The sequence below is a fragment of the Macaca mulatta genome, chromosome 19 (genome assembly GCF_049350105.2).
Source record: "Macaca mulatta isolate MMU2019108-1 chromosome 19, T2T-MMU8v2.0, whole genome shotgun sequence".
In the NCBI taxonomy this organism is placed as follows: domain Eukaryota; kingdom Metazoa; phylum Chordata; class Mammalia; order Primates; family Cercopithecidae; genus Macaca; species Macaca mulatta.
Window position 1 is genome coordinate 21,299,224 of NC_133424.1, and position 26,435 is coordinate 21,325,658.

The 26,435-nt window shown below is 44.0% G+C and overlaps 1 protein-coding gene and 1 long non-coding RNA gene across 2 annotated transcripts in view; both read right to left on the reverse strand.

Moving 5' to 3' along the window:
- The window catches only part of LOC693803 (uncharacterized), a 529,045-nt gene that overhangs the window by 382,483 nt on the left and 120,127 nt on the right, over positions 1-26,435 (reverse strand).
- On the reverse strand, positions 4,142-13,629 carry LOC114674193 (uncharacterized). Its single transcript, XR_013409349.1, has 3 exons — positions 13,487-13,629; positions 10,842-11,035; positions 4,142-4,868 (listed from the first exon to the last, which is right to left on the reverse strand). It is a non-coding gene; the product is annotated as an uncharacterized LOC114674193 (long non-coding RNA).

Genomic DNA, 26,435 nt, shown 5'->3' on the forward strand with positions numbered 1-26,435 from the left:
GAGCCAGACTCCGTCACAAAAAAAAAAAAAAAAAAAAAAGGCATGGGAGAATTTATTTATTTATTTATTTATTTATTGAGATGAAGTTTCGCTCTTGTTGCCCAGGCTGGAGTGCAATGGCACGATCTCTGCTCACTGCAACCTCCCCCTCCTGGGTTCAAGTGATTCTCCAGCCTCAGCCTCCCAAGTAGCTGGGATTACAGGCACGTCACCACCATGCCCAGCTAATTTTTATATTTTTAGTAGAGACGTGGTTTCACCATGCTGGCCAGGCTGCTCTTGAACTCCTGACCTCAGGTGATCTGCCTGCCTCAGCTTCCCAAAGTACTGGGATTATAGGTGTGAGCCACCCTGCCTGGCCAGCACGTGAGAATTTTTTTGTTTGTTTGTTTTTTGAGACGGAGCCTCGCTCTGTCACCAGGCTGGAGTGCAATGGTGCGATCTCCGCTTGCTGCAACCCTCACCTCCCGGGTTCAAGTGATTCTCCTGACTCAGCCTCCCGAGTAGCTGGGACTACAGGCACGCGCCATCACACCCAGCCAAGTTTTCGCATTTTTGGTAGAGACGGGGTTTCACCATGTTGGCCAGGATGGTCTCGATCTCTTGACCTCGTGATCCACCAGCCTTGGCTTCCCAAAGTGCTGGGATTACAAGCGTGAGGCACCACACCAGCGAGAATTTTTAACAAATGAAATATATGATATTAATTTTTTGAAACCCACTTCTTTTATGCCCTTTGTAAATATTTTTCTACCTTTCAAGCCCTACTAATATAATGCAATTTACAGCTAAAAAACTGAGATCAAAATAAGTGAACAAATCTCTTCAAGGTGACAAATCCAGAAATAGCAGTGCTGGTTAAATAACAGATGTGTCTGACTCAGGTTTCAAATCAGGCCATTCAATCACTTGAGAGATTCTTCCACCCACTCCTGCTCACTTATGTGCCCAAGAACGACCCATTCAGGAGACACTGCACTATTTCTCGGTGACTGTCCCAGGTGCATTTTACTTTGCAAGTTCTTACACCATCTCACTGGAGTCAGTTTGTTGTTGTTTTTGTTGCTTGTCTTTTGGGATACTGTAGCAGGATTGATAAGGAATCAGAGAGACTGATGGGGTTGAGGAGGATATTTATTATTTAGGTGCACCAGCCCAGTCGGATTAACATCCAAAGGACCTGAACAAAGATTTAAGTTACCTTTTAAGTATTTCGTGGGGTGGCAGGGGGAGATCTGTGCAGGGGGAAGCATATTAAAGAAGTGAGAAACAAAGACAGTTATTCAATTAACTGACACATGCATTACATAATTTTTTACTTTCCAGGGAAAAACATGTTTTATGGTTTGAGTTTATCCATCTAGTGACCTTGCAGCTGCACAGCTAGAGAAACAGGGGCTTCGCAATGTCTGGGAAAGGAGGAGAGATAAGGCTCGCTAGCCGCCGAAAAACAAGGCAGTTAATTTTTAAAGGACTCCAGCTCTTTCTCTTTCTCGGGGGAATTAGGTTTTCTTACACACAACAGAGTTTCTGCTTACATATTCTTTAATTTCATTTAATTTCTGTTCCATTTCTCCCCTTTGGTGCTTTTTATAACAAAGGTGTTAATAGAAAGCACCACTATTTGCCACCTCTTCATGGAGCTGAGCTTTTTCTTCTACTGGCAGTGACTGATATTTTATTAATGCCATCAACTGCACGGTAGCGTGTCAGGTTACTATTGCCTCCATAGTTGACTGAATATTCCTAATAAACAGGGGATAAAAGGCAAGGGAGGATGAGGCAGATGCCAAGAATAAGCAAGAACTCACCAATGAGGGTTTTGAATCTTCCAAAATTTGAGAACCATCCTCCAAAAAAGGAATCCAGGGACCACCCAGACCATGTCTGAACTGGAACACGGGTCAACTTGTGCATTCGAGCTGTGATTTCAATGACAGCTCGGCCATTACTGTCAATTACTAGGCAACAGTTGGTTAAATTAAATTTTCCACATATTCCCCTTCTGAGACTAAGAGGTAATCTAAAGCCAGTCTATTTTGATATATAGCACTTCTTATTTGTGTTGCTTGTATTGCCACTAAATCTAGTGCCTTTGATGTTTCATTGGTTATAATTTCAAGGACTGCCTGCAACCTTATGATGCAGTTGAGCATATAGATTGGGGTGCGGTATCTCCATGACCTGTCTTGCACCCAGGTAGCTGGCCTATAATATTTAATGGTTCTTTCAAGAGGGCATTCATTATCTTTTTACTTTCCTATGTCTACATCCTTTTTGACATTTGTGTCTATTTTTGTGATTATGCTTCTTCTAGTTCTTTTATTTTCATCATAGACTGGGTATCCTAAGAGTTCCAGTTGCTTTAGAGGAATTAGAAAGAAGGATGGCTTGATTGTTCTTAACACACATGCCCCTGTCCATTTAGCCGGCAGTTGCCGATATGCCTGTGCTCCACAGGTCCAATATAGGCCAGCGGGTGCCTTCCAAGCATTTGGAGCCTCTAGTTGATGCCAAGTGTGGCTTAGAGAATCAAGAGAAAGGATTTGCATTTGACCCAACCATCCCATTACTGGGTATATACCCAAAGGATTATAAATCATGCTGTTATAAAGACACATGCACACGTATGTTTATTACAGGACTATTCACAATAGCAAAGACTTGGAATCAACCCAAATGTCCATCAGTGACAGACTGGATTAAGGAAATGTGGTGAATACACACCATGGAATACTATGCAGCCATAAAAAAGGATGAGTTCGTGTCCTTTGTAGGGACATGGATGCAGTTGGAAACCATCATTCTCAGCAAACTATTGCAAGAACAGAAAACCAAACACCGCATGTTCTCACTCATAGGTGGGAACTGAACAATGAGATCACTTGGACACAGGAAGGGGAACATCACACACCAGGGCCTATTGTGGGGAGGCGGGGAGGGATAGCATTAGGAGACATACCTAATGTAAATGACGAGTTAATGGGTGCAGCACACCAACATGGCACATGTATACATATGTAACAAACCTGCACGTTGTGCACATGTACCCTAGAACTTAAAGTATAATAATAATAATAATAATAATAATAATAATAATAAAAAGAGAGAAAGGGTTTGGATCTGGTAAATAGAATTCGTTCTGGGCATTTCTCCATAGAGTTTTGTTTTTAGACTCATCATAATACTGTTGTCCTAGGCAAGTTGTTTCTCCTACTGCCTCTGTGAAAGCCTTTCCCCATCAGGTGATACAGTACTTTCCAATTATGGAGATTTTTCACAGCCAAACACTGACTGAGGCTGTTGATTCACTGGCAGGGTTAAGCGAAGTGAAGTTATCTTGTGGCATTAATTTCTTTTTTTTTTTTTTTTTTTTTTTTTTTTTGAGACGGAGTCTCGCTCTGTCGCCCAGGCTGGAGTGCAGTGGCCGGATCTCAGCTCACTGCAAGCTCTGCCTCCCGGGTTTACACCATTCTCCTGCCTCAGCCTCCCAAGTAGCTGGGACTACAGGCGCCCGCCACCTCGCCCGGCTATTTTTTTGTATTTTTTAGTAGAGACGGGGTTTCACCACGTTAGCCAGGATGGTCTCGATCTCCTGACCTTGCGATCCGCCCGTCTCGGCCTCCCAAAGTGCTGGGATTACAGGCTTGAGCCACCGTGCCCGGCCATGGCATTAATTTCTTTGCCTTCCATGGCCACTGGTCCCCCATATTAGTTCCTCCACATACACAGCATGAGGAAATTCCTAAACTGCCAGCTATGTTTTCACCTAGTTGAGCAAACAAGTTTTCAGTTGATGGGGGAAGCTCAGGCACTGTCTGATGAAAATGCTTATAGAATGACTTATGGACCCGGAATTGTGGGGTTGGAAGCATTTGGGTCCTTCTGGTCTTTTTGACAATTAGTAGTGGAACTCCAAGGCCTGCTCCTTGTCTATTAACTCATAATAGTGCTGTCCGTCCTGTAGACCAAAAAGGTAGCTCTGGTTTTAAGATAGTAAAATTTAATGGATTGCATGTCCTTGTCTTATAATCTGGTTTTTGGGATTATGAACATAAGTGGCATGGCAGGCATCAAAGTACAAGGAAACAGGCCCTTTATAGGAGGGAGGGGCTTTTTTGGTTCAAGCTATAAGCTCTCCTTTTTTTTTTTTTTCTCTGATTTAATGTGTACCTTAAACCAGAATTCATAGGGTAAGAACATAGGATCATAACACACATCTAGCTGATTATTTCTTGGGTCACAGACTGAGTAGGTGGTCTGGTTGTATGTGCAGGTTCCTAACTTTGTTTCTGTACATTTATAGTAGGTATGGTCCAGTAGAGTTGTAATTACGGTATTCCTTACTCAGGTAGTGTCTACACAGTGTGGGCATTTTTTTTTAGAGATTTCTCCCCTTTTAGTGTAGGCAAAAATGGTAAGAACATCAGTGTATGTAATAGAAATATGCTTATACTACACATGGGCACAGCAAACCTTTCTCTGGGCTTAGACATTTGAAGCATTTGCAGTAATAATATAACAACAGAACAATCAGTATTGACAGAATTATAGCTAGGCTTATGAATTGTATCTACATTTACTTATCTGGAGATGGTCCTTTTAGCTTTGGCTGTGCGTAAACTAGTCAGCTTCCGGGATGTGACTACATAGAGCTTGCAGGATCCTCAAGCTTCAGTCATACATAGACTGACCAACCTCCGGTGTGGTCAGATCAGGGCAGTTGTCCTTCTTACTGGTGGTTGGGTTTTGCTGTAGGACTATTCGGGTGGGGTGATCTGGGTCTTGTTGGCTAATCCACTGGTCATCATCAGGAGTCGCTGCTGCTGCTGGTTTCAGCCGACTATGGTGAATCCAAGGTGTGACACCTGCAAATTTAACAGCAGTGGGAGTGGACATTATTACAGTATGGGGCCTATCCTCTATGGGTCTTAGAGTGGTTGGTTTCAATTTTTTTTTAACCTAAACAAAGTCCTTAGGTTTGAAAGGGTATACTGGGTCTGTTAGACTTACAGGCATTTTTTTTTATACCTAGCCATGCATCTTTTGCATGGCCATATTTAAACCCTGCATTTGCCTTCTCAAAGTTAGTTTTCCTAGTTTATAGAGATTCCCTTTAATCTGACTTATGATGGGGTGTGGCCAGCCGAACAAAATCTTATAGAGTGAATACCCAGTTTGTTGGGTGGGAGGGCACCTGACTCAGAAGAGAACCATGGGCAAGACCTGATCCTACCTTTGATGAGTTTCTTGACAAAATTTCCTCAGCAGCTGTTTGAGAGTCTGGTTTATGCACTCCACTTTACCTGAGCTCTGCAGCCTGTAGTCTGTATGTAATTTACACTTTATTTTTAATAGTTGAGTTAAGCCCTGAACTATTTCAGCCACAAATGTTGGCCCATTGTCTGACCTTAGAGTTAGAGGCAGTCCAAATCTGGGAATAATGTCTTTTAACAACACTTTGGTCACCTCTAGTGCCTTCTTTGTCTGGGTGAGGAAGGACTTGACTTATCCTGAAAAGGTGCAAATGAACACCAACATGTATTGATAACCCCCCTATCAGGGGAAATTCAGCCCCCAGTATTTCAATGTGGATCCTTTTCTACTTTCCCTAAGTGTCACCCAGTCTGAGAAATAAATGGAAAGAGTACAAAAGAGAGAAATTTTAAAGCTGGGTGTCCGGGGGAGACATCACATGTCAGCAGGTTCTGTGATGCCCCCTGAGCCGTAAAACCAGCAAGTTTTTATTAGCAATTATCAAAGGGGTGGGAATGTATTTTTATTAGCAATTGCAAATTTTTATTAGCAATTATCAAAGGTGTGGGTCACAGAGATCACGTGCTTCAAGGGCAACAAAAGATCACAAGGCAGAAGGTCAGAGAGAGATCACAAGGTCAGGGCAAAACTAGAATTGCTAATGAAGGTCCATGTCCTGCTGGGCACATATTGTCATTGATAAACATCTTAACAGGGTTCAAGAGCAGATAACTGGTCTGACTAGAATTTGCCAGTCTGGAATTTCCTAATCCTAGCAAGCCTGGGGGTACTGCAGGAGACTAGGGCATGTTTCATTCCTATCTTCATCTGCATAAGGCAGACACTCCCAGGGCGGCCATTTTAGAGGCCACCCCCGGGAATGCATTCTTTTCCCAGTGCTGTTAATTATTAATATTCTTTACTGAGGAAAGAATTCAGCGATATTTATTTTACCTGTTTTTGGTAATAAGAGAAATATGACTCTGTCCTGCCTAGCCCACAGGCAGCCAGACTTTAAGGTTATCTCCCTTGTTCCCTGAAAATCACTGTTATCCTGTTCTTAAGGTGCCCAGATTTCATATTATTCAAACACACATGCTTCACAAAAAATTTGTGCAGATAAAGCAGTCATTACAGGGTCCTGAGGCAACATACATCCTCAGCTTACAAAGATGATGGGATTAAGAAATTAAAGTAAAGACAGGCATAGGAAATTTTAAGAGTATTGATTGGGGAAGTGATAAATGTCCATGAAATATTCATAACTTATGTTCTTCTGCCATGGTTTCAGCCAGTCCCTCCATTTGGGATCCCTGACTTCCTGCAACACCCCCCTCTCAGTGCAATTCGTTGAAGATCATAAACAGTTTTTCACAGGGCATGGCTCCTGTTTCCTGAACTCCTGGGGGCTGAGCAGGTCCTTGTTTTGGATTATTCCGGGCACAGGATAGACACTGTTCACAAACTGCATGGGTGATGGCAGAGAGCGGTGGCACGTAGAAATGTCAATCTATCAAAGTCTCTAGGGCCATCCTTCTAATGTGTGTTCCTTGATGGATCTACTTCACAAACCTTGGACTATTGTCTCTGGGGTGGCTAGCCTCCCATCAGAGAATAGCCACCTTGCATCTTTAAGATATTTTCCTGTTTTCCGACCAAACCAAGCCTTTTCATTTGGAGCATAGCTTGAGATCTCTGGGAGTGGAATCTCCAGGAGGAGAGGCATAGCTAAGGCTTCCTCTTTAGAAGGTGGAGTTGTCATTGCAGCCTGCTTTGACTCTTTGTCTGCCTTTTTATTTTTTTTTTTTTAGTCTTTAGTGTTCTTGCTTTTTGGTGCCCCTTGCAGTGCATCAGTGCCACCTCTTTTGGGGCCCATACAACATTTAAGAGCTGTAAAATTTCTTCCTTGTATTTTATTTATTTACTTCCAGCAGTTAAAAGTGTTTTTTCTTTGTAAATAGCCTCATGAACATGCAAAGTGGCAGAAGCATATTTGGAATCTGTGTAAATATTTGTCTTTTGGTCTTTTGCTTGCCAGAGAGCTCTTGTCAGAACTATCAACTCTGCTTTCTAAGCAGAGGTTTCTGTAGACAAAGATCACACCTCTATTACTGAGTCCAAAGTCACCACTGCATATCCAGCTCAGCAGACTCCTTTTAGTATGAAACTGCTTCCATCAGCAAAATATTCAATGTCTGGGTCCCTGAGGGGCCAATGTGTTAAATCTCTCCGGCTTGAGAACACTTTATCTACCATGTCCACGAAGTAAAGAAGGGGGGTCTCCTGGCACTGACTTGATGAGGAGCCAGGTAGCCAGGTTTAGGGTATTCACAGTCTCTAAAGTCAATTTATTAGTTTTTTGTACCAGTAGGGCAGTGGCAGCAATTTTAAATAAGGAGGCCATTCAAGTGCCACAGAGTCTAATTGTCTAGATAAATATGTCACTGGGTGATGCTATGACCTTATGGCTGAGTTAGAACCCTTATGGTCTCCCTTTCACTTGTGGATATATAAAAAGAAAAGCTTAGTTAGTTAGATCTGGCAGTCCTAAAGCTGGGGCCTGAGTTAAGGCTCTTTGATTTCTTTAAAAGCCTTCTCTTGGTTGGCCTCCTAGAGGAGGGTATTTTTCTTTCCTCCCCTTTGTCACTTCATGTAATGGCTTAGCGATGAGCAAGAAATTTGGGATCTAAATGCTGCAGAACCTTGCTGCCCTTAGGAACTCTCTTATTGGATGCAGGGTGGTTGGAATACAAAGTGCACAAACGGCCTGCTTTTGTTCACTACTAAATCATCTTCCCTCTTGGCTTACATAAAAGCTTAAATGCTGGACACTTTTAGAGGAGATTTGAGCTATTTTCCCCGACACTTTATAGTCTGCCTTCCACAGCAGGTGCAGGGGATCTTGGGTTTCTCCCGGGTGCAGTAGCCCTTGGCCAGTGTTTTTTTTTAATACCATGGCCTTGACCATTTCCTTTATTCTTTTGAACTTTATCCTTCCAGTGTCCTTTCCTTTTGCACTGTGAACATTAATTTCTCTTTAGCCTTGGCCAGCTTTCAAACTCCTGTCCAGAGTAGACTTTTCCATGACTGCGTTCATGCCTGTATCCACGCCTCCTTGCAAAGCCAGCTTCTTTTCTTGTAAGGACTGCTGCTAGTAAATTAGCCTTTTTTAAGCCTCCAATCAGCCTTTTTCTTTGCCTCCAGATCTCTGTTAATGTACACTGTGGTAGTCACTTTAATAAGCTGAGTAGCATTCACACCTATGGAGCTTTTAACTTCTGCAATTTACACCTGATATCTCCTTGGGCCTGCCTTACAAATGCCATATTCACCATGCACTGATTTTCAGCAGCCTCAGGGTTAAATGGAGTGTACAACCAAAATGCCTCATAAAGTCTTTCATAAAACTGGCTGGCACCCTGGAGAACCTCTGAGATTTTTATATTGGTTGCCTTTTTCTTGTATCATCCTTTAAGCCTTTGCAGAAGTGCTTCTCAGCACTTTTGTGGGTGCTGAAGGTGAACTGCATCATCTGGGTCCTAGTGGGGGTCCTCTTCTTAAGAGGCATAAGCATGACTTGGGCATAGCTAGACCTGAGATGGCCTGCCTGACTTTTTGAGCCTTTCACTTTAACTTCCCAGAGCTCTGACTTCTCCTTCTCTGGTGAGACTGGGGGCAGTAAATCTGTAATCACCAATTCCAGACAAGCCCCCAGAAATGTAGTGGGATTGATAAGAAATCAGAGAGACTGATGGGGTTGAGGAGGATACTTATTATTTAGGTGCACCAGCCCAGTCGGATTAACATCCAAAGGACCGAGCCCTGAACAAAGATTTAAGTTACTTTTTAAGCATTTCGTGGGGTAACAGGGGAAGATCTGTGCAGGGGGAAGCATATTACAGAAGCGAGAAACAAAGACAGTTATTCAATTAACTGACACACGCATTACATAATTTTTTACTTTCCAGGGAAAAACATGTTTTATGACCTGAGTTTATCCGTCTAGTGACCTTGCAGCTGCACAGCTCCTTAAGGGCAGTCAGTTTTGGCAAAGGGGGGGTAGATTGGAATGTACGGAGGAGGGGTCTCCATTCCCTCCTGTGGTTCTTGCAAAACTGATTTCCTCTTTCCTGAGACTTTTGTTTTGTCTCCATAGCTTCTGGGGCAGCTGATTTTTACTTTCACTTTCGGCTCGGCAGTGCTACAAGCCTCTGTGATTTTCCCTGTAACTCTGTAGCTTCCAGAGCAGCTGATTTCTCTTGACATGAGCTGCGAGCTTTCTACATTAAACTGCTAGGCAGAGCTGCATTCATTTAGCCATGAGTCAATATAAAGACTAGATCTGAATGCCCTGGCTGTCCTCTGACCCTAGTCACCACCTTAAAACACATGACCAATTTCTTCATCCATATTGCCTTCGGCCAGCCATCTGACACTAAAAGAGGGCTGTTCTAATTCACAGTATGTCCTTAACTTTTGAGCATCCAGTTTCATCCCATGATCACTTCTAAATCCTTTTTTAAAATTCTTTATCATGCACTTCAAAGGAGTTGGTTTTTTTTTTTTTTTTTGAGACGGAGTCTTGTGTCTCGCTCTGCCGTTCAGGCGGGAGTGCAGTGGCCGGATCTCAGCTCACTGCAAGCTCCGCCTCCCGGGTTGACGCCATTCTCCTGCCTCAGCCTCCCGAGTAGCTGGGACTACAGGCGCCCGCCACCACGCCCGGCTAGTTTTTTGTATTTTTTAGTAGAGATGGGGTTTCACCGTGTTAGTCAGGATGGTCTCGATCTCCTGACCTCGTGATCTGCCCGTCTCGGCCTCCCAAAGTGCTGGGATTACAGGCTTGAGCCACCGCGCCCGGCCAGGAGTTGGTTTTGATGCTTTCCCTCCCACTTCTTTCCTTGTGGCACATTTTCACTCTCACTTTCACTTTCACTCTGAGGTCCACCAGACTGGGTCCTATTATGAGAGTTTCGGATGCTGCTTAGCCAGGAACATGCCTTCCCCTGTCACAGCTTGCTGTGGCTGTGAAGCTGGTCCTATCAGCCGTATGCAGCATCCTAGGTCTGAATTCCCCCACACTCGCCTCCGAGCACACAGTCCGTGCTAAGGGATCTGTGTCGCCGCACATCACTCCTGTGTTGGCCTCTCCCAAGACTGGGGGCTGACCACTAATACAACAACCCAGAGTGGCTGGGGGTGGCAGGAGTGGTGGTTTCTTTCACACACTTTCATGTGCCTCCCCTGACCAAGGACTCCTCATTGGATGAAACAAGCCTCTCTCGTGTCCCGGGTGAGCCTAGTTAGGCTTCCACATTCACACACATACACACACCACTCATACCCCAGGACTCCTCATCGGATGAAACGAGCCTCTCTCATGTCCTGGGTAGGTTCACATGCACCCACACACTCCCAATTCCTGGCTCCAGATCAAGTGAACCACTTTCACTTCGTTAGTGGGGACATGAAATTCGTCCAAATTGGCAGGCCACTACTGCTACCCCAGCCACTCTGGGTTGGATTAGCGGTTGGTCCCCAGGAGATGATCAAGCTCCCCTTCATCCCTATGGGACAGGCATTCCTACCTTGGGCCCTTACTCTTTACCACAGTTCCTGAAGTGCTGGTATTGTCCTGCAGCCCCATCCCTGGTTCCATTGTCCTGCCAGGCAGGGTGCTGGGACATGGGGAGAGTCGGTCTCCATCTGGGTGAAGCTCCCCTGTGGCACGCCTTGGAGGCTGGGTCTCCCCTGGGTCTCCCCTGGCCCCAGGGCCCTAGTCCTGCAGGCAAAGGAGACAGTAAATCTGTAATCACCAATTCCAGACAAGCCCCCAGAAATGTAGTGGGATTGATAAGAAATCAGAGAGACTGATGGGGTTGAGGAGGATACTTATTATTTAGGTGCACCAGCCCAGTCGGATTAACATCCAAAGGACCGAGCCCTGAACAAAGATTTAAGTTACCTTTTAAACATTTTGTGGGGTAACAGGGGAAGATCTGTGCAGGGGGAAGCATATTACAGAAGCGAGAAACAAAGACAGTTATTCAATTAACTGACACACGCATTACATAATTTTTTACTTTCCAGGGAAAAACATGTTTTATGACCTGAGTTTATCTGTCTAGTGACCTTGCAGCTGCACAGCTAGAGAAACAGGGTCTTTATAATGTCTAGGAAAGGAGGAGAGATGAGGCTCGCTAGCCACAGAAAAACAGGCAGTTAATTTTTAAAGGATTCCAGCTCTTTCTCTTTCTCAGGAGGAATTGGGTTTTCTTACATACAACTGAGTTTCTGCTTACACCTTCTTTAATTTCTTTTAATTTCTGTTCCAATACTGTTTTTTTTTTTTTTTGGTCACAAATTTTTCACTTTTTTTTTTTTTTTTTTTGAGACAGAATCTTGTTCCATCACCCAGGCTGGAGTGCAGTGATGCGATCTTGGCTCACTGAAAACTCCATCTCCTAGGTTCAAGCCATTCTTCTGCCTCAGCCTCCTGAGTAGCTGGGACTACAGGTGCCTGCCACCACACCTGGCTGATATTTTGTATTTTTAGTAGAGATGGGGTTTCACTGTGTTAGCCAGGATGGTCTTGATCTCCTGACCTTGTGATCTGCCCGCCTCAGCCTCCCAAAGTGCTGGGATTACAGGCGTGAGCCACTGCATCTGGCCTACTTTTTTTTTTTAACTCTTTTTCTTTTACTATATTTATTTCACTATTCTTCTGCCCCCTTACAGAATCCAGCGGGCAGAAATTATTTCTGTGTTTTCCTCTCATTACCAGCATCTGATTGGTTGACCAGCAATTTGTCTCCAAGAAATGAAATCTGGGTTGGGTGAAGGCAATTTTAACACCTTTTCAAAGTTAGAGTATACTAGAAGATTCCTCTTAGCCCCAGGGTACCCACTTTCTCCCTTGAGAGGATATGTTCCATACTTCAGGTCATCCTAAGAGAGAAAATAAACCAGAAACTGATATCCATTGGACACTCTAGCTGACATAACCATAGCAGATATCTTGGTTTATCCTCAGATAGTACTAAACCCAGGACCAGCAAAAAACTAAAGGGTGGCTAAGGACACATCACCCCATAAATTTTCCAAAACAGAACTTTGACCCAAAAACATTCTGATAAGACGTCTGTGCCTAGAGAAGATAAAATGAAAAGAGACACAGAGATTTTCTTTTTAATTTTTTTTTTTTTTTGAGATGAAGTCTCGCTCTGTCGCCCGGGCTGGAGTGCAGTGGCCAGATCTCAGCTCACCGCAAGCTCTGCCGCCCGGGTTTGCGCCATTCTCCTGCCTCAGCCTCCCGAGTAGCTGGGACTACAGGTGTCCATCACCTCACCCAGCTAGTTTTTTGTATTTTTTGGTAGAGACGGGGTTTCACCGTGTTAGCCAGGATGGTCTCGATCTCCTGACCTCGTGATCCGCCCGTCTCGGCCTCCCAAAGTGCTGGGATTACAGGCATGAGCCACCGCGCCCGGTGAGACACAGAGATTTTCTACAATACAGCATCAGGGGATTATTATTTGCCTTCTCCTCACGGGAAATATTTACAAACAGATAACATAACTTCTTAAAAGCACCATTTAGAGCTTTGCCAAAAAATGATTAATTAAAATTTGGTATAAAAAAGTACACGAAAAGACAAAGAAGTGTTAATATGAACTAGGGAGAAAAAGCTGGCATTTGGGAATTCCAGAAGAAAGTGGAAATTTAGTATCTTACTGCAAGCCAGAGTGAGGCTGGAGATACAGGGCATGGGTGTTTAGACTTAAGACCCTGCTTGGGACACAGGTGAAAAATGCAGCAGAAAATCAGTTCCCCATGCTGTGTGAAAATAATTAAGTTGCAGGCAATTAGACTGTGTCTCTAGTTTCTGGGTTCATAGTTAAAAAAAAAAAAAGTAACTCAGGTGCATTATTATTAATTATTACATTCAGAGAAACAAAATTCAGGCTTCACCAATTATAAACTACCAATTAAGCTCTGATTACATAACCAGGAAATTTTCACCTTTAATGTACTGAAGTAGAAACTTAATAAAATAACAGAATAATAACATAAGTAATAATAGTAAAGATTATAGTAATAGTAAGAGAAATAACAATAGCTCATAGAATGAATTGCTGTATTAGCCAAGGCTAAAAAGAATTTGAGTAGCCCTCTTGAAGTTAAAGTTAGAAGAGAATATTAACTGTCTGTCCCAAGAAACATTAACCATATCTACCCTCCACACATTTTGTAGGCTCTGTAAGCTCCTGTTTCTTTCTTCCCGGCACAGCTGCAAAGTCACAAGACAGATAAGCACAAGCTGCAAACCAAGTTTTCCCAGAGATGTAAGACATGAAAACATGTCACAGCAACCTTTGTTCTCATTTCTGTAAGCCTGCTTCCTGCTTCACGCAGTGCCCACCTCAAAATGCTTAAAGGGGACTCGTTTCCTTTGTTCTGGGCTCAGACTTTCAGGACACGTGTCTGCTGTGCCAGAGTACACCTTAAATAAGCACTTTCCTGCACTCCATTTGGTCTCTCCAGTTCCTTACTTTCCCGCAACAGTACAAATTAAGAAACCACGTAACTGTACCTAACCAATTACTAAATTTGGTTTTCTTCATTACGTATTTTGCAAAATGTCAAGTGCATCCATGTGAAGAGACCACCAAACAGGATTTCTGTGAACAACAAGGCTGTTTATTCACTTGGGTGCAAGTGGGTTGAGTCTGAAAAGAGAGTCAGCAAAGGGAGATAGGAGAGGGGCAGCTTTATAGGGCTTGGATAGGCAGTGGAAAGTTACAGTTAAAGGTGGTCATCGATTGATAGCAGGCGAGGGGTATACAAGGTGAATGGTGGAGAGATCATGGGACTCATTGTCAAAGAGAAGAATGTCACAGGGTCAATTGATCGGCTGGGATAGGGAAGGAACAAGTCATAATGGTAGAATGTCATAAGGTGGATTAGTTATTTAAGGCAGGAACTGGCTGTTTCCCTTCTTTGTGGTTTTTTGGCTGCTCCAGACTTCTTGGTTCCTGTAGGCCACCTGGACGTACATGTGCAGGTCACAGGGGTTATAATGGCTGAGCTTCGGCTGAGGCCTGACATTCCTGTCTGTTTATTTACAAAATATAAAGTTATAAGAAAAGATAAAGAAAATGTAGGTTTTTAGTGAGGGTCATTGGGGTAGGGGTGATATTTCTCAGGACTGCTACAAGTGTGACCAGATACTGCGTGAACATCTTACAGAAAATTTTATAATGAGTTAGTCCAGTAAGTTTTGGGTCTAGGGTGCATTTTTATGTGGCTTAAAAGGTGCCAGTTAGCATATTTTTGAGCTTGGAACTGCCCTAATAGTATAAGTTCTCTAAAAACAGTAATCAGGCATATTAGCTTTAATGTAAGTGGCGATGAGTTTTTAGACCAAGGAAGGCATAATGTTTTACATACCAAAGCTTTTTGTCCCCATTTTCCATCATATGAATGGGATTCCCTGTTGTTAAGTCAATGACCTATTATATTACCCTTTTCCCATAGGTGTGGGTGGTGATGTGAATGGAAAGTTCAATAGTTCTGATTGCAGATCCTATGCGGGAGAGATAATAAGTAAAATAATCTTTGTTTCCTGGATTAAGGTGAGGAAGAATAAATTTTTCACAATCTAAGAACCACTTGCCCTAAGTTGGAAAAGACTGGTAGAGCAGGTTTGTAGAAGAGGAGTAGGTGGTGGTGATAGAGGAGAATGAAAAATATTGACCTTTTGGAGTGAGGGCTGGAATATTTGTGGGTGTGGAGGCATTTGCTATTTCTTTTGCTGTCCTGTCAGGATAGGCATTTCCTTTAGCTATAAGATCAGTTGGTTTCTGGTGTCCTTTACTATGAATGACCCCAGCCTTGGCTGGCAGGAGAGCAGCCTTAAGGAGAGCCTTTATTAGAGAGGCATTGATAGTGGAAGAGCCTTGTGTGGTGAGGAGAGCTCTTTCAGCCCATATAACAGCACAGTGGTGCAGGATATGGAAGGCATATTTACAATTGCCTCCATATACCTTTGCAAGAGTGAGGGCCTGAGTTAAGGCAATGAGTCCAGCTTGCTGAGAGGTAGTGGAGGAGTGCAGAGCAGTAGCCTCAATGAAAGATTGGAAGAGGCTATAGCATAGCCTGCATTTGCTGGTGAGTAGCAGTTAGGCCTGGTGGAACTGCCATCAATAAACCAAGTGTGATCAGGGTGAGGAATAGGAAAGATGGAAATATGGGGAAATGGAGTGAATGCCAGGTGGATCAGAGACATACAGTCATGGGGGTCAGGTGTGGTATCAAGAATAATGTGGGAGGCTGGATTGAAGTCCGGGCCAGGAATAATGGTAACTGTGGGAGACTCAAAAAAGAGTGAGTATAGCTGAAAGAGCCAGGGGGCAAAAAGTATATAAGTCAGGTGGGAGGAAGGAAATAGATTTTAAATGTTATGAGAATTGTAGAGAGTGAGTTGAGCATAGTTGGTGATTTCGAGGACCTCTTGATCATAGTTTGTGATTCTGAGGATCTCTAAAAATATTAGAGTGGTGGCAGTCACTGCACACAGACATGAGGGCCAGGCTAAAACAGTAAGGTCAAGTTGTTTGGACAAAAAGGCTACAGGACGTGGTCCTGGGCCTTGTGTAAGAATTCCAACTCCACAGCTCTTCACTTTCACTGTGTGTAATGAAAAGGGTTGGGATGAGTCAGGGAGAGCTAGCGTGGGAGCAGTTTTTAGAGCTATTTTTAAGGAACAGAAAGAGGAGTGGGGAGAGGATTTGTGATCTATGGGGTCAGCTGGGTTTTCCTTTGTGAGTTTATATAACGTTTTTGTTAGGATGACAAAACCAGGTATCCAAAGGCGAAAGTATCCAACTATGCCTACAAAGGAAAGGAGTTGTTGCTTTGCTGGTAGGGATAGAGGTCTGTGAGATTAACTGAACATGGTCTGTAGAAAGAGTGCATGTATGTCGATGGAGGACTATGCCAAGATATGTAACAGAAGGGGAAGAAATTTGAGCCTTAGAGGGGGATACTTGGCACCTCTTTGAGTAGAGATGTTAAAGAAGTAGGATACTGTCCTGATGGGAAAATTGGTAAGAGGGGCTGCAAAGAAGGTCATCAACATATTGAATAAGGTGAGAAGCAGAAGGGTGGAAAGAAAGTAAATCATGAGAAAAGGCTTGGCTGAAGTAATGAGGGCTGTCTCTGAAGGCTTGTGGCAGTACAGCCCAGGTAAGCTGCTGGGACTGATGGGTATCAGGGTCAGTCCAGGTAAAAGCAAAGAGAGGCTGAGACAAGGGGTGCAGGGGAATAGTGAAAAGGGCATCTTTAAGATCAAGAATGGAATAGTGAGTTGTGGAGGAAAATATTGAGGACAAAAGAGTGTACGGGTTGGGCACCACAGGGTGAATAGGCAACACAATTTGGTTGATAAGGCATAGATCCTGAACTAACATGTAAGACTTGTCTGGTTTTTAGACAGGTAAAATGGGGGAATTGTAAGGGAGTTTGTAGGCTTTAGAAGCCCATGCTCTAGCAGGCAAGTGATAACAGGCTTCAGTCCCTTTAAAACCTGTTGTGGGATGGGATACTGGCATTGAGTAGGGTAAGGGTTATTAGGTTTTAATGGAATGGTAAGGGGGGCATGGTCAGTTGCCAAAGAGGAAGTAGAGGTATCCCACACTTGTGGATTAAGGTGGAGAGATACAAGGGGAGGATGCAAAAGAGGCTTTGGGTTGGGAAGAAGGGTGGCAATGAGATGTGACTGTAGTCCAGGAATAGTCAGGGTAGCAGATAATTTTGTTAAAGTGTTTTGGCCTGTGGGGAAAAGAAAGAAAGATCAGCCTATTACTGTGTCTATATAGAAAGAAGTAGACATAAGAGACTCCATTTTGTTCTGTATTTGAGATGCTGTTAATCCTTGACCCTACTCCCAACCTTGTCCTTGCAAGAGACATGTGCTGTGGTGACTTAAGGCTTAATGGATTTTGGGCTGTGCAGGATGTGTCTTTGTTAAACAAGTGCCTGAAGGCAGCTTGCTGGTTAAAAATCCTGCCCATCCCTGGGCAATGGAACATCTCGGTGTAAAACCCGATTGTATGCTCTGTTTACTGAGATAGGAGAAAACCACCTTACGGCATAAGGTGGGACTTGCTAGCAGGACTTGCTGGCGCAGTGCTGCTAAGAGGTTTATGGAGATGTTTGCATATGCGTATCAAGGCACAGCATTTCCCTTTGAACTTATTCATGTCACAGAGATCTTTATCCATATGTCTTACTGCTAATTTTCTCCCTTCAATGATCCTATTGTCCTGCCACTCCGTTATCTTTAAGATGGTAAAGATAATTATCAGTAAATACTAAAGGAACACAGAGACCGGTGCTGGCGTGGGTCCTCTGTATGCTGAGCGCCAGTCCCCTGGGCCCACTTTTTCTTTCTCTATACCTTGTCTCTGTGTCCCATTTCTTTTCTCAAGTCTCTTGTTCCACCTAACGAGAAACGCCCACAGGTGTGGAGGGGTAGGCCACCCCTTCATTGGCCTAATAAGGGAACTGGGCAGGTAGGGATAACTAAAAAAGAGTACGTAAAAGAATGTTGTCCAATTTGGCACCAGAGTTGGGGAGTTTAAAGAAGTTTAGAAGCCTGGCCATCAATACCCACAACAGTTATGGAGGCAAGGGAAACAGGTCCTTGAAAAGAAGGTAGCATGGAGTGGGCAGCCTCTGTATTGGCTAAGAAGAGGATGGACTTACCTTCCACTGTATGAGTTGTCCAAAGCTTAGCATCCATGATGGTCCAGGGGGCTTCCGAGGTGATCGGGCAGCGTCACTCTTGCCAGTAAGCTGAGGAGATCTGGGAAGGAGTCAGCCAGAGAGCTTTGAGCTGGAGCTCCAGGGCCCTAGAAATGGCTGTGATATTAGTTGGACAGTCCAATTTCCAGTGGGGTCCCACTCAGATGGGACATGGCTTAGGAGGAATTCCAGGCTGTGGGTATTCCTTGGCCCAGTGGCCAGTTTTGTGACCCTTGAAGCAAGGTCCATGAGGATGTTTTAAAGGAGTGCCCAGAGGCTGCAGTTTGGTTGTTCTGAAGTTTTTATGTGCCAAAGGCATGGCTGGAGTTTGTCTTACAGTGGAGGCAAGCAGTTGCAGCTCTGAAAGATGATGCCACTTGACTGTCTCCTCTCTATTGTTGAACACCTTGAAGGTGAGGTTGATTAATTCTTGTTGTGGGGTTTGAGGGCCAGATTCCAATTTTTGAAGCTTTTTTTAATGTCAGGAGCTGACTGGGTGATAAAATGCATATTGAGAATAAGATGGCCTTCTGGCTCTTCAGGGTTTATTGACTGTAAAGAGTCTAAGGGTGGCCACCAAATGGGCCTTGAACTGGGCTGGATTTTTATATTTGATGAAAAAGAACCTAAATGCTAACTGATTTGAGAGAGGTCAGATAAAGAATAAAGGAGAATTAACTTTGACTATGGCTTCAGCTCCAGCCATCTCTCAAAGAGGAAATTGTTGGGCAGGTGAGGGAGGGCTAGTCACAGAATGAAACTGTAAGCTGGACCAGGTGTGAGAGGGGGAGGTGATAGAAAGATTATAGGGTGGGGGAGTGAAGGCTGAGGAAGAATTGCTTGGCATGGGGAGGAGCAGCCTGGGGAGGAGGGAAAAGTTCAGATGGATCCGTAGAAAAGGAGGATTTAAAGGACTCAGAGCTTGGGATGGAGACTGAAGGAACAGACAGGAGAGAAAGAAGAAAGATTTGGGATGAGTCATATTGGGAGCAGAGACTAGGGAGGGACCAATGTGTAAAGAATGCCTGGACGTCAGGCATCTCAGACCATTGGCCCATTTTTTGACAAAACTTATCTAGATCTTGTAGGATGGAGAAATAGAAAGTGCCATTTTCTGGCCGTTTAGAGCCATTATCAAGTTTGTATTGGGGCCAAGTGGTGTTGCAGAATAAAATAAGATGCTTAGGTTTTAGGTCAGTTGAGAGTTGAAGAGGTTTTAAGTTGTTTTTTTTTTTGAGACGGAGTCTTGCTCTCGCCCAGGCTGGAGTGCAGTGGCCGGATCTCAGCTCACTGCAAGCTCCGCCTCCCGGGTTCACGCCATTCTCCTGCCTCAGCCTCCCAAGCAGCTGGGACTACAGGCGCCGGCCACCTCACCTGGCTAGTTTTTTGTATTTTTTAGTAGAGACGGGGTTTCACCGTGTTAGCCAGGATGGTCTCGATCTCCTGACCTCGTGATCCACCCGTCTCGGCCTCCTAAAGTGCTTGGGATTACAGGCTTGAGCCACCGTGCCCGGCCGAGGTTTTAAGTCTTTTAGAACACAGGTTAAGGAGGAAGGAGGAATGGAGGGTGGAAATTTGCCCATAGTAAAAAGGTAAGTTTAGAGAAGAGAGGTGGTAGAGACACAGAGAGAGAGGGGTGGTACTTGCACCCAGGGGAGGTGGTACTTGCCACCCAGGGGAGGTGGTACTTGCCACCAAGGTGAAGGATCAAGGCAGGCATCCCTGTGGTGATCAAACACCTCTAGAACGTGGGTGAATAATCAGGCAGGCATCCCCGCAGTGATTAGACACCAAGGGAAGACTGTCTTCCCAAGTCTGTGACCAGCGCTGGAGTTTTGGGTCCATGGATAAAACGTGTCTCCTCTGTCTCTACCAGAAAGGGAAAGGAAATGAAGGGAAGGGAGAGATTGAAGGGTGGCACCAAAACTGAAAGGAGAAAGAGGTTGAGGGATAGCAAGAGGGGTTGGAGAAGAGAATAAAAAGAGGTCGCTTACCCGATTTAAAATTGGTGAAGTGCGGCCGGGCGCGGTGGCTCACGCCTGTAATCCCAGCACTTTGGGAGGCCGAGACGGGCAGATCACGAGGTCAGGAGATCGAGACCATCCTGGCTAGCACGGTGAAACCCCATCTCTACTAAAAAAAAAAATACAAAAAACTAGCCGGGCGAGGTGGCGGGCACCTGTAGTCCCAGCTACTCAGGAGGCTGAGGCAGGAGAATGGCATAAACCTGGGAGGCGGAGCTTGCAGTGAGCTGAGATCCGGCCACTGCACTCCAGCCTGGGCGACAGAGCAAGACTCCGTCTCAAAAAATAAAAATAAAAAATAAAATAAAATAAAATAAAATAAAATTGGTGAAGTGCTTTTTGGGCCAGTCTGAGGTCCCAGGGTCAGAGGTGGATTTTCTCATGGAGCAAAAGGCAGGAGGACAGGGGATTCATCTCCTGAGGGAGGTCCCTCAATCCAAGTCACGGCAACAAATGTCAAGTGCATCCATGTGAAAAGACCACCAAACAGGCTTTGAGTGAACAACAAGGCTGTTTATTCACTTCGGTGCAAGTGGACTGAGTCCGAAGAGAGTCAGCAAAGGGAGATAGGATAGGGGCAGCTTCACAGGGCTTGGGTAGGCAGTGGAAAGTTACAGTTAAAGGTGGTTATCTATTGTTAGCAGGGGAGGGGGTCACAAGGTGAATGGTGGAGAGATCATGGGACTCATTGTCAAGGAGAAGAATGTCACAGAGTTGATTAATCAGTTAAGGTGGGGCAGGGAAAAGTCACAATGTTGGAATGTTGTAATGCTGGTTAATCAGTTAAGGCAGGAACAGCCTGTTTCACTTTCTTTGTGGTTTTTTTGGCTGCTCCAGGCTTCTTGGCTCCTGCAGGCCATCTGGACATATATGTGCAGGTCATAGGGGTTACAATGGCTGAGTTTCGGGTCAGATGCCTGACACAAAACACTTTCGTTTAGGCCTCTCCCATAGACCACAAACTACAAACCATAGCTGGGTGCTCTACAATTCTAGAACCACTCTTTGATTAAATTCTATAATATTTTTGCAGTGACTCCCATAAAGTTTTAATAGGCAAAAGTAGGACCGACCTGGGAACCCCACAGAACACAGTTCTTCCCATTCCTGGCACTCTCATCATTTCTAGGTTTCTAGGGGGTCCCGGTGTCTTAGCTGTGGATCTCCCAATACCTGCAGGTCACAGGGCCACAGAGGCTGAGTCTATAGGGGCAGAAGACACAGAGCAATGAAGACACGACATGGAACTCAAGCTGCAGCAAGAGACAAATGCCCCACCAAACCTGGAAGCCACACTGTTTCACTTCAGCTGCTTGCCCGATGGGACAGTTCCCAGCCCAGAGTCACTGATTGGATAACTTTTTATTTATTTATTTATTTTTGAGATGGAATCTCACTCTGTCCTTCAGGCTAGAGTGCAGCGGCACAATCTCTGCTCACTGCAACCTCCGCCTCTCAGGTTCAAGCAATTCTTCTCCCTCGACCTCCCGAATAGCTGGGACTACAGCATGAGCTATGGTGCCCAGCCTGCATAATGTTTAAAATCTCACCCTCTCAGGCCCTGAGTGATAGAAGATATGCTTAGATGATGGGCCGCAGCCCTCTCAGGCAGGACTTCCTCCCTGAGCTGAGCCAGGCCCACCCTAGAGGATATTTGCATTCAACCTTGCATATAAGGTCATATACATTTGTAAATAATATATCATATGGCAGACAGGCACGGTGGCTCATGCCTGTACTCCCAGCACTTTGGGAGGTCGAGGTGGGTGGATCATGAGGTCAAGAGTTCAAGACCAGCCTGGCCAACATGGTGAAACCCCTTCTCTACTAAAAATACAAAAATTAGCCTGGCATGGTGGGCAGCACCTGTAATCTCTGCTACTCTGTAGGCTGAGGTAGAGAATTGCCTGAAACAGGGAGGCAGAGGTTGCAGTGAGCCAAAATCATGCCACTGCACTCCAACCTGGGCGATAGAGCGAGACTCCATTTCAAAAAAACATATATGGCTATATACAAATGAAAATAATATAATAACAAATGTTTTGAAATTTCAGCTTTTTTTTTGGCCAAGTGCTGTGGCTCATGCTTGTAATCCAAACAATTTGGGAGTCTGAGGCAGGAGAATCGTGAGGTCAGGAGTTCATGACCAGCCTGATCAACATGGTGAAACCCCGCCTCTACTAAAAAATTAACTTTGAGAGGCCAAGGTGGGTGAATCACCTGAGGTCGAGAGTTTGAGATCAGTCTGACCAACATGGAGAAACCCCATCTCTACTAAAAATACAAAATTAGCTGGGCTTGGTGGCGCATGCCTGTAATCCCAGGTATTCAGGAGACTGAGGCAGGAGAATCGCTTGAATCCCCAGGAAGTGGAGGTTGCAGTAAGCCAAGATTGTGCCATTGCACTACAGCCTGGGCAACAAGAGCAAAACTCTGTCTCAAAAAAAAAAAAATTAGCCGGGCCTGGTGACATGCGCCTGTAATCCTAGCCACTCAGGAGGCTGAGCCAGGAGAATCACTTATACCCAGGAGGCAGATGTTGCAGTGAGCTGAGATCATGCCACTGCACTCCAGCCTGGGTGACAAAGCGAGACTCCGTCTCAACGAAAAAATAAAAATTAAAAAAAAAATTCAGCTTTTTTACGTTCCTGGTTTATGGTCCTTTGAGTAGGCAGCCTGAGATTTTAAAAAGGAGGTAATCCTCTGAAATAAAATGTGAGCCACATGTGAATTTTGAATTTTCTAGTAGCCAAACTTTAAAAAGAAACAAAGAACAGGTTGAATGGGTTGCAACAATGTAATCCAATATATCCAAAATATCATTTTAATGTGTGAGGAATATGTAATTATTAATGAAGTATATAAATATTTGTAACTAAATTTTCGAAACTAACTCTATATTTTACCTTTCTAGCACATTGCAGTTCAGACCAGGCACATTCCAGGCAGACAGGAGCCACACATGGAAGCTCTGATGTCAGTGTTGTGAAGGGCCAGAGGTGAAGGAAGAGCCTCTCCCTACCAAAATCTCTCTTCAGTTCCGAGGATGGAACAGATAGTGGCCATAGAAAGAGCTAAGGGCAGCAGGAATAAAATAGCCACAGGTAAACCACTGCTGGCCACCTGTTGCCCACCTTTCTTTTAGAGATTAAGCAGCGAACAAAGGGCGATGGGGCCACAGGAGAAAAAAACTATGTCTTCAGTTCTGTCCACATTCTCGAACTCCAAAGTTTAGATATGGAAAAAATAGATTAAAAGCACTTATTTTGCTATTTGGCCTTGGCCCTAATTGTCTGGCTGTGGTTATGGGTTTTCTCGAGTGTTGACTGAACTCCTGGAGTAACTGCACAGGACATCAGCTGATCTGCCCACCTCGGCCTTCAGAAGTGCTGGGATTACAGGTGTGAGCCACTGCGTCCGGCCAAAATCTTCTACATACAAGTGTGTGCCATGGGTGCACGCAAGAGACCGTTTTTGATTTCTGTCATTTGTAGAGTCATAAGAAAAAAACAGTGAACAAAGAGTGTATGGGCCGGGCGCGGTGGCTCAAGCCTGTAATCCCAGCACTTTGGGAGGCCGAGACGGGCGGATCACGAGGCCAGGAGATCGAGACCATCCTGGCTAACACAGTGAAACCCCGTCTCTACTAAAAAAATACAAAAAACTAGCCGGGCGAGGTGGCGGGTGCCTGTAGTCCCAGCTACTCGGGAGGCTAAGGCAGGAGAATGATGTAAACCCGGGAGGCGGAGCTTGCAGTGAGCTCAGATCCGGCCACTGTACTCCAGCCCGGGCGACAGAGTGAGACTCTGTCTCAAAAAAAAAAAAAGAAACAAAGAGTGTATGATAGCAGCGATGTCTTCATTTTTGATCTTGTAAAAAAAAAAAAAAAGTCTATCTGGGCTGGGCACGGTGGCTCACCCTTGTAATCCCAGCACTTTGGGAGGCCGAGGCAGGTGGATCACAAGGTCAGGAGTTCGAGACCAGCCTGGCCAATGTGGTGAAACCCTGACTCTACTAAAAATACAAAAACTAGCCAGGCATGGTGGCACGTGCCTGTAGTCCCAGCTACTTGGGAGGCTGAGGCAGAAGAATCGCTTGAACCCGGAGCCAGACGTTGCAGTGAGCCATTACCACACCACTGCACTCCAGCCTGGATGACAGAGCAAGGCTCTGTCTCAAAAAAAAAAAAAAGCTGTCTATATTAATGTTGCCATCTGCTCTTGAGAAGAAACTTTACTGGTTAGCTTTACCTTAAGATCTCCAATGGGTATACAATTTCAAATGTTTGCAGGGGCCCTTCTGAGTCATGAGATTATCAACCCAAGGTTCGAGGTCCTGAAGTCTTGCTGCAGTGTAGATGGCAGGCAGACTCAATCTCTGGGTTCTAGATTATAAAGAGTTTTACTGTCCTCAGTCAGTAGACCATTAAAAGCATTCTTTACCTGGTAAAAATATGCTTTGCCATAATGCACTGAAGCTTTGCTGCATTTAATCATATTAGACTTCAGTAGCAGAAGATACATGAGGTTCTATTATCAGGTGCCTAAGCTTTCCAATGACTATTTTATAATAGTCAACACATTTTTTTCACTCTCAGTGAATCTGATTGTCATCAATCTCAATTACAATAGAAATCCAGTTCATTTAGTTAGCTTTGCTTAACACTATTTTATCGGGGCTCGGTACAGTGGCTCACTCCTTTAATCTCAGCACTTTGGGAGACTGAGGTAAGTGGATCACTTGAGGTCAGGAGCTCAAGACCAGCCTGGCCAACATGGTGAAACCTCATTTCTACTAAAAATACAAAAATTAGCCGGGCATGGTGGCAGGCGCCACCGTGCTACTCAGGAGGCTGAGGCAGGATAATGGCTTGAATCTGAGAGGTGGGAGTTGCAGTGAGTTGAGATGGCACCATACAGCCTGGGTGACTGAGTGAGACTCAGTCTCAAAGAAAAAAATAAAAATAAAAAACTATTGCATCTGTAATACCGTATTTAACAGTTTTATAACTTGTCTAGTGAAATAAGCACCTTTAGTATTGGAGACTTTTTTAGAAATATCCTATGAGCAAAACATATTTCTTAATATCCTTTTAGCTACTGTTATAACATCAGACTTTTCGTTTGAGAAAACCTGTGTTTTTTTTTTGTTTTGTTTTGTTTTGTTTTTTTTGAGATGGAGTTTCGCTCTTGTTGCCCAGGCTGGAGTGTAATGGCACGATCTCGGCTCATCACAACCTCTGCCTTCTGGGTTCAAGTGATTCTCCTGCCTCAGCCTCCTGAGTGAGTAGTGAGTAGCTGGGATTACAGGCATGAGCCATTGCGCCCACCCTGCTGCTTTATATTTCTGAGTAGTTTTCTGTTGTGTGGATGCTCTAGAATGTGTGAATTTATTTTCCTATTGATAGACATTTGGGCTGTTTCTTGCTTTGAGCTATTTTGATTAAAACCTCCATGAATGCTTTTACACATATATTTTTTAATATTTAACTTAATTCTTTATCAGCATGTGTCACATCTTTGCATTATTTTACTTGTTACTCAAGAGATTACAATATGTGTCCTTTTCAAAATTTCAACTTTTATCATAAATACAGAGGTTACATTTAAAGGTTTGCAATATGAGAATATTGCATCCAGCTAGTAAGCATAGTACCTAATATGTAGTTTTTCAACCCTTGCCCCACTCCCTTTCATCCCCCTTTAGTAGTCCTCTTTAGAGGGCAATGTACATCTTTAACATAACACATAATACTATATAACATAATACAGTACTACATGGTTTTCATAAATGTAAAATATAAAAACCTTATGACAGAAAAATTCTATTTTCTTCTTCGAGCTTTTGTGCTGCTGTTACAATTTTACATCTATGTATTATAAATCCAATAATAGAGAGTCATAATTGTTGCTTTTATTAGTCATAGGTTGCTTTAAAAATGAAGGGAACAATTTAGTCAGATACTTTGGTGCTATGCAAATATATAGCTTTTTTTTTTTTTTGAGACACACCCGCCTCGGCCTCCCAAAATGCTGGGATTATAGGCATGAGCCACCACGCCCGGCCGTACACTGCTTATTTTTTAAGTGTTAATTACAATTTTTACACTCCTCAGTTAGCCTTGGATACAATAATAACTGTGGTGGTTTTGTGATGATTTCTTTAGCATTTTATCTATGTTGATTAGTATTTGGAATTCTGTAAAAAGTATTTGCCCTCTCCTTTTTGTTTGTTTGTTTATTTAAATATTTTTATTTCAGTGTGAATGCATGGGTATTTATTTGATTTGACTTGATTTATTTTATAGGTCAGTGTTTTAATTACTCATTTGGATGCTTTTATTGTTCCAGATTG